Here is a 12349-nt window from a genome sequence, read left to right as displayed (position 1 = left end):
GATGACGACTTGTTGACTTCACCCCTAAGTCCTCGTTCAGCCTCTAATTTGTTAACTTCCCCTTTTCTGCTCCACCCGAAATTCTCTCCTCCACCCTGTCTTTCCTTCCCAGTCTCCTCTGCACTCCACCCGTCTTTTTACCATCTTTATCAACACTTCATCTTCTTCCAAATCCCCCCTTTTGTTTTCCTCTTCTTCCTTTTTCTTCCCTCGCTTCCTTGTTATTTCACCGCCTTTCGGCCTCAGTCATAATTTTCGATGACGCCCAGGCCTAATTCGACACACACACACACACACCCTGCAAAACCACATGACCCAACAGGACCAGATGTGTTTGGCACGCCTCGCACACACACACACACAGACACACACACACACAGACACACTTCAAATGACCGTCTAATCATCCCTGCCTGTTATAAACGTCTGCAGACAAAACCTTTTTGCCTTTCCCTTCAGTTCTGCGGTCGCTTGCTCACGATTGATTATCTCCACCAATATTCTACAGTTTTGACCTTGAACCGTCCTCACGACAATATCTCACCCCCCGTTTATTGTCTGGTGAAACATTTCTGTCCCTAAAGGTGCAGTTATGCGACACACGACCCCCGATAGTGGCGCCAGAAACTAATTCAAAGTGTCTGGAATCTCAATTTGTGCTCCAAACTAATGAAAGAGTTCCAACAGCTACAAGCTGATAGCTTTATGGACTTTAGGTTGTAACATGATCTACGTGCTCTCCCATCATTGGCATGAAGTGAAATCATTCGCAGTAGATCCGTCGACCAGCTGGGTGGGTGTGGTTCAATATTTACTCATGCAAAAAAAAAAAAAAACTGGACTTGAGTTTCTATGTCGCTGCCAAACTCGAGCGGCGACGGTGAGTTCATCACTGCAATTATTGTTGAGAATCACTAAGTCTTTGTCATTTTTCCAAGCAAAGCAATTATGTTTTTGTTGTACACATTACAGTAAACTGGATATATTTAACTATGTATTAAACAGTATAAGTCACCTTGAGCTGTGAGCCATTTTTCTTCAAGGCAAAACAGATTAAGAGGAAAATAATGAGAAGATTAATTGATGATTAGAGTGTTTAGTTGTTGCCTCTTAGCCAAAACACATTGGTGAGAAGAGAAACTTTCTATGACACTGCATCATTCGTTTCATGTCAAAAACCTGTATGAACTATTAATATATAGCAGGGGTGGGCCAAAAAAACAATATAGCACAGTATCGCGATATTTTACACATAAGCCGAGTATCGATCTTTTATTTAATCAATTCTAAACTATTATGGTACAATTTATTTTCTTAAAGTTTATTCAATGTTTTCTTTTGGGGACAATTTGCGGTTGAAAAAAAAGGTAATATATCGCGATACTCAATGTATCGCGATACATTGAGGATCGTGATACTCAATGTATCGCGATACATTAAGGATCGCGATACTCAATGTATCGTGATACTCAATGTATCGCGATAATATCGTATTGTAACACGGGAGGGTTACGCACACCGTAACCCCCCCTACACGTTTATATTACATACAGGATGTTCGGGCTAATGAAAGTGTTGAAATTGTAGCTCCTGTGTATCTGAATTTAAATTATTTGCTGTTTATATTGCTTCTATAATTGGGTTGAAAAAACATCTGTTGAGTATTTTAACGTCAAATTGTTTGATTGTGTTGAATTAACAACCCACAAATACAGCGGGTCCAATAGACCCACAACACCTGCTGAGTAACAAAAAAAATTAACTCCACACAAGGGTTAAAGCTGCTTGTGTGCGATATGAAATACACAACTCATTGTAGAGCCACTAGTGCGGTACGAGCAGCATGTGTAGACGCACACAAGCTCACTTTGTTCTTTTCTTTTGCATGAAACCGATCAACAAAAATATCCAGAAGAATATTTGTTCAGTACTTCATATCCCAGCAGCTCCAGTCCTAAAATAACACTCAACATATGAACACACACACACACACACACACACACACACACACTCGGCTCCTCACAGTCCAGATTGGAGGGGTGCATGTGTCGTCATGGCAATGCATCCCATCATCTCGCTCTGGCCGGCTGCCAGCTGACACTTTCACTGGCTCTCTCTCTCTCTTGCTCTCTCTCTTGCTCTCTCGCTGGCTCGCTCCCCCCGACCCACAATCCTGCCCGGCTCATGTGCTGCAGTGCATTGTGGGATGTCAGATCTAATCTATTCCACAGTGTGTGTGTGTGTCTGTGCGTGTGCACTAACTGTAGCTCTTTTGTTCCCGTGTCTGCATCCTGCTGATCAGAGCGGTAAAGTGGGATCAAACACATTCCTCAACAGCGCAGGTTCAAGAATGACCCAACGCACACCTGTCTCACCGACACACCCGTCTGCCTGCATCCCTCTTACACACACACACACACACACACACACACACACACACACACACACAGAGAACACAAATCACACGGGAAGTTGGGGAAAGAGGTTCCTGGGAAGTGTAGCATCTGTTTGCAGAACTATAGCAGCTCAACACGTTAGCATTTGAAGCTAAAGCTATTGACACAGTCACTAAAAGTAACTGGTTTGAACACAACCTTTTAAAAAAAGACAAGAAAATGCATTCGAATGTTGACGTTATGAATGAAAATTCTCGAATATTTGACAAGTTAAAAAATCCTCAATCGGTGTTAAATATCTCTAAATATTATCCTCCAGCTGGACGACATGGACATGAACTGTAACAGTGAGCCGTGTGTGTGTGTGTAGATCCTCATGAATGTGTATCAGGTCAAGGACATGTGACTCCTCCCCCTTCCCCCCGTCCGATGGCAGCAAACTCATTTCCCATTATGCCAAGTGTGTCAGCGGGTATTTGTGGGTAAGGAATATGCTGTAAATCTCCTTTATATCCCCCTGCACGGACACACACACACACACACACACACACACACACACACACACACACACAGAGAAAATCATTCCACGTCACATGATGAACATGTAGTTAACGTCTCAACACAGACAAACATCAAGTGGCATACGATGATGTCACCGCGTTACACCTCCACCCTGGAGACCAGGCCGGGTGGAGGTCAGTGATGTAATCCTCTATTGTCATAGCAACAATTTATGGAAAAAAAAAAAAAAAAAAAAAAAGCAGCAGACCTGCTGGATGATTTGATCCGGATTTCCAGGAAAAACCTCCCGAGCTTCAAGGGAACAAATCACAGAGAGTCCACCGCATGAAGGGAGACGTCCACGTGGGGGAAGAGACGCTGACACGGTGAGAAAACTATGGAAGCCCATTTCCACGACACCAAAAAAAAAAAAAGATTAGGATTTTTTTTTTCCAATTTTTTTTTTAATTGACCTCTTCTTTTTTGAGGGGGGTAGGGCGGGGCAACAATTTTTTTTTTATTTTTTTTTTGTCCCTAATTTTTTATTTAATTTTTTTTAGGTCCTAATTTCTTTTTGTTTTATTGTCCCTAATTATTTTTATTTTTTTTAATTTTTATTTTTTTTCGGCCTAATTATTATTTTTTTTACTCGTCCTCATTTTCTTTTTTTTGGTCCTAATTTTGTTTTTTTGTCCGTAATTTATTTAATTTTTTTTTTTAAGGTCCTAATTTCTTTTCGTTTTTTTGTCCCTAATTTTTATTTTATTTTTTATGTCCCAATTGCTTTTTTTTTTGGCCTAATTATTTTTTTTTTTCTCGTCCTCATTTTCTTTTTTGGTCCTAATTTTGTTTTGTGTGTGGCGGGAATGGGCTTCCATAGCCAAAAAAAAGCTAAACCACCTCTAGGAAAAAAAACCCAGACCAGCCTCTAGAGATTAGCTTCAATGCTATTTAGGTGTAGAAAGAAGAACGTCTTCCAACATGGAGCTGGAACCAGCACGTTCAGCATTTAGACTTTTAGAAAACACTGAAACAACAGAAGGATCATCAGAAGCAGCTCTTGGATGAGACACTGAGTTGCCGGCGTTGATGCACGTAAACATATTGCTCGTTGGTGCAAAGCGTGTTAATATTGGACGTGTTGGGTTCCCAGACTGCCGTGACCTTTGAGCTCCGGATTGATGACCTCGAGTTGAGCGAGTCGACCTCGTCGAGTCCGGCTGTAAACACGAGACTCGCTCGTTTCCTCCGGGTCTCTCGACCACGCCCTCGCTTCCACAGCAACACACACTTCCCAGGATGCCGAGCAACTTGTCGCCTTCCCCCCACCCCCACATGGGATTTGAACCCGCAACCTAACCAACATAACTCTTGCTTCTGCCGTTTCAGGATATCAAAACACAAAGACACACACACACACACACACACACACACACACAAAGACACACACAGGAAAGATGGCGGTGTGTCGCCTGACCACATCTGGAAAGCTGAAACATTTAATTTATCAGGAATGTCTGTGTGTGCGCGTGTGTGTGTGTGTGTGTGTGTCAAAGAAACGCCTTTGGCTACATGGAAATCAAATTAAAGGGAGTTCTGCTGAAGGTCAACACAGAGTGTGTCCCTCTGTGTGTGCATATGTGTGTGTGTGTGTGTGTCAATTCAAAGTAAATACATGTGGACAATACGTCACACTATTGACACACACACACACACACACACACACACAGTTAAGTGGAGGGACGTGACACTGTAACTAGAAGAAGTGCTGCAGGTCATAAGTTCAGACCCGTCTGCCTCCAGAGAGATCGTTCAGTCGCTCAGAGGATTCTTTGTTTGTCAAAACAAACTTTTTAAGTTGGAGAAAGATCATAAAATAAAAGTTTTTCTTTCCTGGTGAAGACATGAAACGTTCATTTGGCACCTTGAGGAAGAATTAATGTTCAAGAACCTCACGATGCGGGAGAAACTATCTGGGTCCTTCCTTCCTCCCTCCCTTCCTCTGTGATCTTAAAGTACCCCTTCCTTCCTTCCATCCTTCCTTCACTCCTGAAGTAAACCGTCCTTCCTTCCTTTCTCTGTGATCCTGAAGCAATCCTTCCTTCCTTCCTTCCTTCCTTCCTTCCTCTGTGATCCTGAAGCCTTCCTTTCTTCCTTCCTTCCTTCCTCTGTGATCCTGAAGCAATCCTTCCTTCCTTCCTTCCTTCCTCTGTGATCCTGAAGCAATCCTTCCTTCCTTCCTTCCTTCCTTCCTCTGTGATCCTGAAGCAATCCTTCCTTCCTTCCTTCCTCTGATCCTGAAGCAATCCTTCCTTCCTTCCTTCCTCTGATCCTGAAGCAATCCTTCCTTCCTTCCTTCCTTCCTTCCTTCCTTCCTTCCTTCCTCTGTGATCCTGAAGCAATCCTTCTTTCCTTCCTTCCTTTCTCTGTGATCCTGAAGCAATCCTTCCTTCCTTCCTTCCTTCCTTCCTCTGTGATCCTGAAGCAATCCTTCCTTCCTTCCTTCCTTCCTCTGTGATCCTGAAGCAATCCTTCCTTCCTTCCTTCCTTCCTCTGTGATCCTGAAGCAATCCTTCCTTCCTTCCTTCCTTCCTCTGTGATCATGAAGCAATCCTTCCTTCCTTCCTTCCTTCCTTCCTTCCTTCCTTCCTTCCTTCCTTCCTTCCTTCCTTCCTTCCTTCCTTCCTTCCTTCCTTCCTTCCCTCCTTCCTTCCTCTGTGATCCTGAAGCAAAACTTTGCTGCTCATCTCGTGAAATTAAGAAATCTTTCAGGTTTCTGAGCGTCTGTTGGACAAGCCGAGGCAAAGCGGTGGACTCTGATCTCCTCCAGCGAGCACTGCAGCTCTCCTCCTCCGTCCTTCACCCTCGATCGTTTCTCCTCCCGGGATGTTTTTGCTGCCTCATGCGACGCCTGCAGACCTCATGAGGTCGCAGCTCAAACTGCGGCGAGCAAAACGCCGCGAGTCCGAGAGGAAGACGCCGACGGAGACGCTCCTCGACCTCCACGAAGAAACAAGCAAATACTTCCTGTTGCAAATCAGCGCAGAGTCGTCATAAACACTCTGTTGGCATTTCTTATTCATGAGATATTGCTGTGTGTGTGTGTGTGTGTGTGTGAGACGGCAGCTTGTGCGTCATTTGTTTTTTTGTTTCACTTGGATGGAAATTTACATGAATGTTTATGAGCTAACGCAGCTTTCATGAAGCTTTAAAGAACATTTACGACCTCGCCGAGGGGACGACGTGTTGCTCGCTCTTGTTGATTCTCAACATCTGAGATTGTTTGTTTTAGTTGCAGCGTCCGAGCAGCTTTTCAACCCGTCGGGGGTCGATTTATGAAGCTCGATGTGAGGAAACGGATCGCTCGCTGTGTCGAGGGTCGACCTCTTCACCCCGAAATAATCCGGTTGTTTAAACGAGACGCACCGGTGAAAAGAAGCAGGATCACAAGTAGACAGTTCAAACATGCCATGCTTCACTGATATGTGTGTGTGTGTGTGTGTGTGTGTGTGTGTGTGTGTCTCACCACCCAACGAAGCTGCAATTGGGTATTTCGTTTTAACATAAAAAGTAATTTTGACGCGTTTTTTTGTTTCTTTTCGCCAAAATTCGCCGCCCTCGAAACGTCATCATTTGTGTGTTTTGGTCAAATGTTTCAGACACAAGAGTTGTTGTGTCTGAAAAAACAAAAAGTATAGTATGAAATACAAAGTGAACTGTATCAAGATCCTTTTAGTCAACGCTTTGTGACGCTAAAGTGTAAAAGGATTTATTGGCGAGCCGCCGGTCGGCACACTTAGAGGCTATTCATAGATTAAACACCCAAATGGGAACGACTCCTCTTCATCACACTGATGCAATGATCCCGTCTTCACCTTCCTCATCAAGCCTGGACTTTGATCCGAACCCTAAAACCTACAGGTGTGAAACGGTAGAAGACCCAAACAGCCGAAACCAACGACTTCGTACAGAATCAGACGGAGAAAACTCCCAAAAAATAAATTCCAACGATTTTCAATAGTTTTTGAAAAGTAACTGGATCAAATGAAGACGATGTCACTCGGTTTGGACTTTCAGGTGTGAAAAGGCCCCGAATCCGCCGGACTGGTCCTCCATGTTGCCGTTAAAGCTTTACACAAGCGGTTATGGGCGGGAATCACCAGAGAATCCCCCACGATACAATATCGTCGCGATACGACATTATCGCGATATTGCGATGTATTGCGATTCATTAGCTTTTTTTTTTCAACCGCAAATTGTCTCTAAAGGAAAACTGTCAAAAAAATACATTGATTTGATTATTCTGGGACCAGAAAAGTTTAGATTTGATTAAATAAAAGATCGATACTCGGCTTCTGTGTATCGATACAATATCGCCGTGCAAAATATCGCGATACTGTGCCGTATTGATTTTTCCCCTCAACGCTTTAAGCTCCACAAACATGGAGGAGAGGGGCCTAAAAGACGCTCGGCATGATGGGAAGTTTAAACTACTCCAGCTCCACGAAAACAGAGAAATGAATCTACTGATGGAGACGAGGACGGCGGGTCGAGAGCGGCAGAATGAACCGGGAGGTGAAGCGTCGGCGGACTCAGTTGATAAAAACCTGCAGTGTTTTGTTGGATGTTTTCCAGAACATTCCTCTCTCCTCCTCTCTGGGAACGTTGCTCAGCTGGGAAGTTTAACTCCTGTCCTCCTTCCTCTCCCACTCTGCTCTCTCTTTATCGCTTCACCTCCTCATCCCTCTATCACGACTACGTTTGTAAACCTTCTTCCAAATAAACCTCCCATCATCCCGTGTTCTCCTCTTCTTCACTGGTTTAGTTCTGCTTGTTGTCTCTACTCCCAATGTTCCTCAAATTCCTCGTCCCTCTGCACCTCCTTTCCTCCTGGCTTTCCTCCTCTCCCACACACATCTTCCTCCATCCCTCATCACTCTCTCCTTAGCCTCCCTCCTCATCCTCGGGGACCTCATGATGAAGTTCTCTCCTCCTCCTCCTCCTCCTCCTTCTTTCATCCAAACTCTTTCAGCTTAAATTTTAAGCCTCAAATCCGAAAAAGGAGGGATGGAGATACGGGACGGAGGTATAAACCAAGCTGGAAGGAACATTTTCAACAACATTAATTATTTATTTACACTTTTCTTGATTTTATTGTTTTGGAAACAATGCCATGATTTATATTAGTTGGAGTCAGATGTTCAAAATGTGTTTTACAACGTCAGTAAATTTAACAAATTTTGTCTTTTCCTCTGGGTTTGAGTTGTCATAGGAACCCCAAATTAATTCCAATACTTGTGTTTATTGTATGTATTTGTTCTGCAAAGTCTTGGGAAAAAAATGTATATCTGCAAAAACATGCCTTTTAAAAGATATTTTGATGGTAACTATGAACATCCAGCATGATATGAGCCAGATTCCCCAAAAATGCCTCCTGGAGCGTCAATAAGACACCTTTTTGGAAAGATTAGGACCTAAAGAATCAGAATCTGCAACAAAAATCACAATAAAACAAAGTCTTGGTCTGTTAGGAAGGAGTTTCAGTCAAAAAACTGTGTCGTTTGGTTCAAAAATGGAAGAAAAGACGCATTTTATGCCAAAAGACTGTCTGAATGGGGCATGCTGGGACTTAAAATGGGGGCTGCAGGATTTTCGCATGGTTTCTAAAAGGTTAAAGAGGGGAAAAGAGAAGATGGGAGGAGACTGAGGTGGTTAGGAAAGGAGGGAGGAAAGAGGGGAGTGGGGGAAGGAGGAGACGAGAGAGCTGAAGTTAAATATTTAAGTGAAAGGGAGCAGCGGGGTGTAACGTAAGTGGAGGTGAAGAAGAAATGAGGGATGAAGGTAAAAGGGAAGTAAAAGGCGAGCGAGGGAAGAGGGGAGGGTCCGCAGTGTGAGAGGAGGACGGGAGGAAAAAAAAGGACGGACAGAAACACCGACGACTGGCCTCGTTTCTGAAAATACAACTCGCCGCTCTCCGTCTTAAAGCGACAAGGCGACCTCCATCTTCAGCTTCATCAACGTAGTCTTCATCGCTAACCGGCTGTCAGCTGAACCGGTACGAGGCGAGGAGCTTTCTTTCTTTGGATTATCTCTGAGTTAAATCAGGAAAAGCCGGAATACTAATCAAAAACATTAATCTTTTGATTTTAAAACCACAACTCTCAGGGGTCGTCACACCATACAAACCATTTAAAAAGGGTCTCAAGGCAAATCTGAGGACTCACAAGAAGATTTCACTCTTTGGACTGCATGTATTTGAGTCCAAAACATTAAAAAAATAGCTGATGCTCCGCTAAAAATATCCGTCTTTGTCGGCGTCCTTGGTTTTGCACCGTGACTGGACAGAAGCTGTTGAAGGACAGCGAGTCTGCACACAGAGGAGGATCAGAGACGACCGCTTTCTTCACGGTGTTCCTGAACGCATCGCTGCAGTTCCCCACAATCAGACTTGGGCCACCGTGCCCCCCTCCCCCACACACACAGACACACAACACACACAAGACACACAACACACACTCTGTCAACAATTATCCTTTTGGAAACTGTGCCCGAAAATTTAACCAAACGACACAGTTTTTTGACTGAAACTCCTTCCTAACAGACCAAGACTTTGTTTTATTGTGATTTCTGTTGCAGATTCTGATTCTTTAGGTCCTAATCTTTCCAAAAAGGTGTCTTATTGACGCTCCAGGAGGCTTTTTTGGGGAATCTGGCTCATATCATGCTGGATGTTCATCGTTATGATCAAAATATCTTTTAAAAGTGATTTTTTTGCAGATATACATTTTTTTCCCAAGACTTTGCAGAACAAATACACACAATAAACACAAGTATTGGAATTAATTTGGGGTTCCTACAATGACTCAAACACAGGAGAAAAGAGGTCTGGAGACTATTTTGGTTCCACAGTTTAAAGCAGCTGCAAACACACAGAAGTTTTTACAAGAGAGGAGAAGTGAGACAGAAGAGAGAACGACACAGATTCAACATCCGTTTGAGCACACACACACACACACACACACACACACACACACACACACACACACACACACACACACACACACACACAAGAGGGCGAGCCATCGTGCAATCCCATGAATTTCAACAACACAGGAATGGGTGTAGTTTGCACATTATTTTTGACAATCCTTTTTTAATAGTGTATATAGTGAGTGTATGTATATATATTATGTTTGTGTTGATGTCTTGAGCTGCTTGGATCCTGAATCACCTTTAGAGGATCAATAAAGTAATTATCTGACAAAAACAAAAGCCAAAATTCTCAAATGTTAAATATCTCAAAACAGGCAACAAAGTCTAAAACTACAGAGATTATTCTTTAAATGAGGAACTATCGCACTGTAAAAAACTGTAAAATTGACAGTTATTAACTGGCAGCCATTGACAAGTTACTTACAGTTAAAAAGAAAACACAGTACATAACTACAGTAGATTATTAGTTACTGTCATTTTCTACAGTACTTTTAGGGTGCAATGATTTTTTTTACAGTACATTCTTAGTTACTGTGATTTTCCCACATCACTAGTGTGTTTTTATAAATAAAAAAATGACAGTAAAGCTTCGGCTACTGTAATATTTAAATGAATACACAGTATTTTACTGGGAAATAGTTTACAGTAGGTTACTGTTCACAAACACAGTACATTTAACAGGTGTTTTTTTACAGTGCAGATCAAAGACAATCCGATCAGACATGTATTACCGTATTTTCAGTTATTCGTGACGTCCATCAGCACTTAACTCGTTTTCTGTGCTTTTAGACACATATTTTCCACATGCATGCACAGACTCAAGAATATCTTCTAGGAGAAGTTATGTAATCCCTTAAAAAAAGGCCTCCTCTCATTTCACAGAGCTGGCAAATTGCAACACGAGCATTTCAGTAAAATGTTCGCCGGCCTATTGAACCGATCGACCCGAACGCTTTACATCACACCGGCCGCACCTAAACCCCGCCTCCTCGTCATCGCCGCCGCCGCGAGGAGGACTGATGACTGAGAGCCGAAGATGCCGCCGGCAGAAGCACCGCTCACGTCTCCTGCAGCAGAATCAATCCACTTAAAACGTCCCAGCAGAGCGTTCACGAGGCAAAAAACATCTTCATCAAACCTGCCGATGGAAACAAAACTCACTGACTTGATTTGATGAATTTATTTGTCGGAGGCCAAAAAGAAGAAAACAAAAAGGAAACGAGGGTGCAGGGAATATTTGCTGCGTACAGCTTTTTTTAGTGCGCCTCTAAATAAAAAATTCCCCATAAACGCCCTGCTGCACCCGGCCCTCCTTCCCATGCATTTCTGGCGGTCCTCCATTTTATTTAAAGAGCCTGTAAACACAAAACAGCGGGTCTGCTTTCGGACCACGTCAGCTAACGTCACACAGGAGCGAGGGAAAAGTGTTTTTGTTCCATAAAGCATACCGACCACCCAGGAAAATACAGCAAATTGCGGAAAACCGGTTAAGTTTTACAAAAAGTTTGGATCAAAGACTTCAGTCGTGTCAACCAAACAGTTTAATCTGCTTCACTGAGAGTGTACAAGTTGTGTTGCACATGTTTTTAACCGTGCTACAAAGCCGTCAGAGCCCTTTGAAGTCCGATCAGTGTCCTTGTGTGATGTCACTCGAGTCGCAGTCGGTTGGGCCTGAAGACGATGAGTTTGAAAAGTAAACCGATCTGGATGAGTGGAGTTAGAAAGCTGGAGATCCAGGCTATGCTAGTGGCGGCTAACATAGCCTATGTGGCTAACATAGCCTAATGTTAGCCACAGAGGCTATGTTGGTCGCCACTAGCATAGCCTATGTGACTAACATTGCCTATGTTAGCCACATAGGCTATGCTAGTGGCGACGAACATAGCCTACGTTAGCCGCCACTAGCATAGCACACCTTAATCTCAGAGTCAAGTTGTCTATAGTCGCCAGGTTTAGACGAAAGCTAGGAATTACAAAAAAGGTTTAAAAAGACACTCTATATTAATATAATTCAATAAAACTTTAGCTTGGAGTCTGACGATGCTACAGGAATGTCGCTAAACTCTTTTAAAAGTAAGGTAACCCTAAAAGTTAGCCCCATCAACACTCAGATGACACACTCCACCATTAAAGAACGGCTATAACGACACGGTGAAATACATTTCTTTTAAAAACAGTAGAAGAAACTTCACGCTATTCCAAGTAGCATTTAGGGTGGAAGCACCTTTGACCTTTGAGGGGGGGGCGGGGCTTGCAATCCCAACAATTACACTGCAAACATAGATGTTATTTAACCTTTCAACTATAGAAATAGTCGGTTTAAAAGCCGGTTTGCGTTAAAAAAAAAAGGGGGGACTCAACTTTACAGGTTGGTTTTAGCAGCGGGAGCAACTTCTCACCTCGCTGACATGTTTAAAGGCCCCCATGCAGTCAACAAGTGGACAAATGTTTCCCAGTTG

The 12349-nt window shown here is 43.1% G+C and overlaps 1 protein-coding gene across 1 annotated transcript in view; it reads right to left on the bottom strand.

Annotated features, from left to right (window-relative positions):
• sptbn1 (spectrin, beta, non-erythrocytic 1) overlaps positions 1-12349 on the bottom strand; it is a 101853-nt gene that overhangs the window by 88977 nt on the left and 527 nt on the right. The window lies entirely within an intron of this gene.

This window comes from Clinocottus analis, unplaced genomic scaffold (assembly GCF_023055335.1).
Source record: "Clinocottus analis isolate CAN_PGR_092001 unplaced genomic scaffold, fCliAna1.0.p SCAF_8, whole genome shotgun sequence".
Lineage (NCBI taxonomy): Eukaryota > Metazoa > Chordata > Actinopteri > Perciformes > Cottidae > Clinocottus > Clinocottus analis.
Note: the sequence above shows the minus strand (reverse complement) of the source record. Positions and strands in the feature narration are given on the sequence as shown.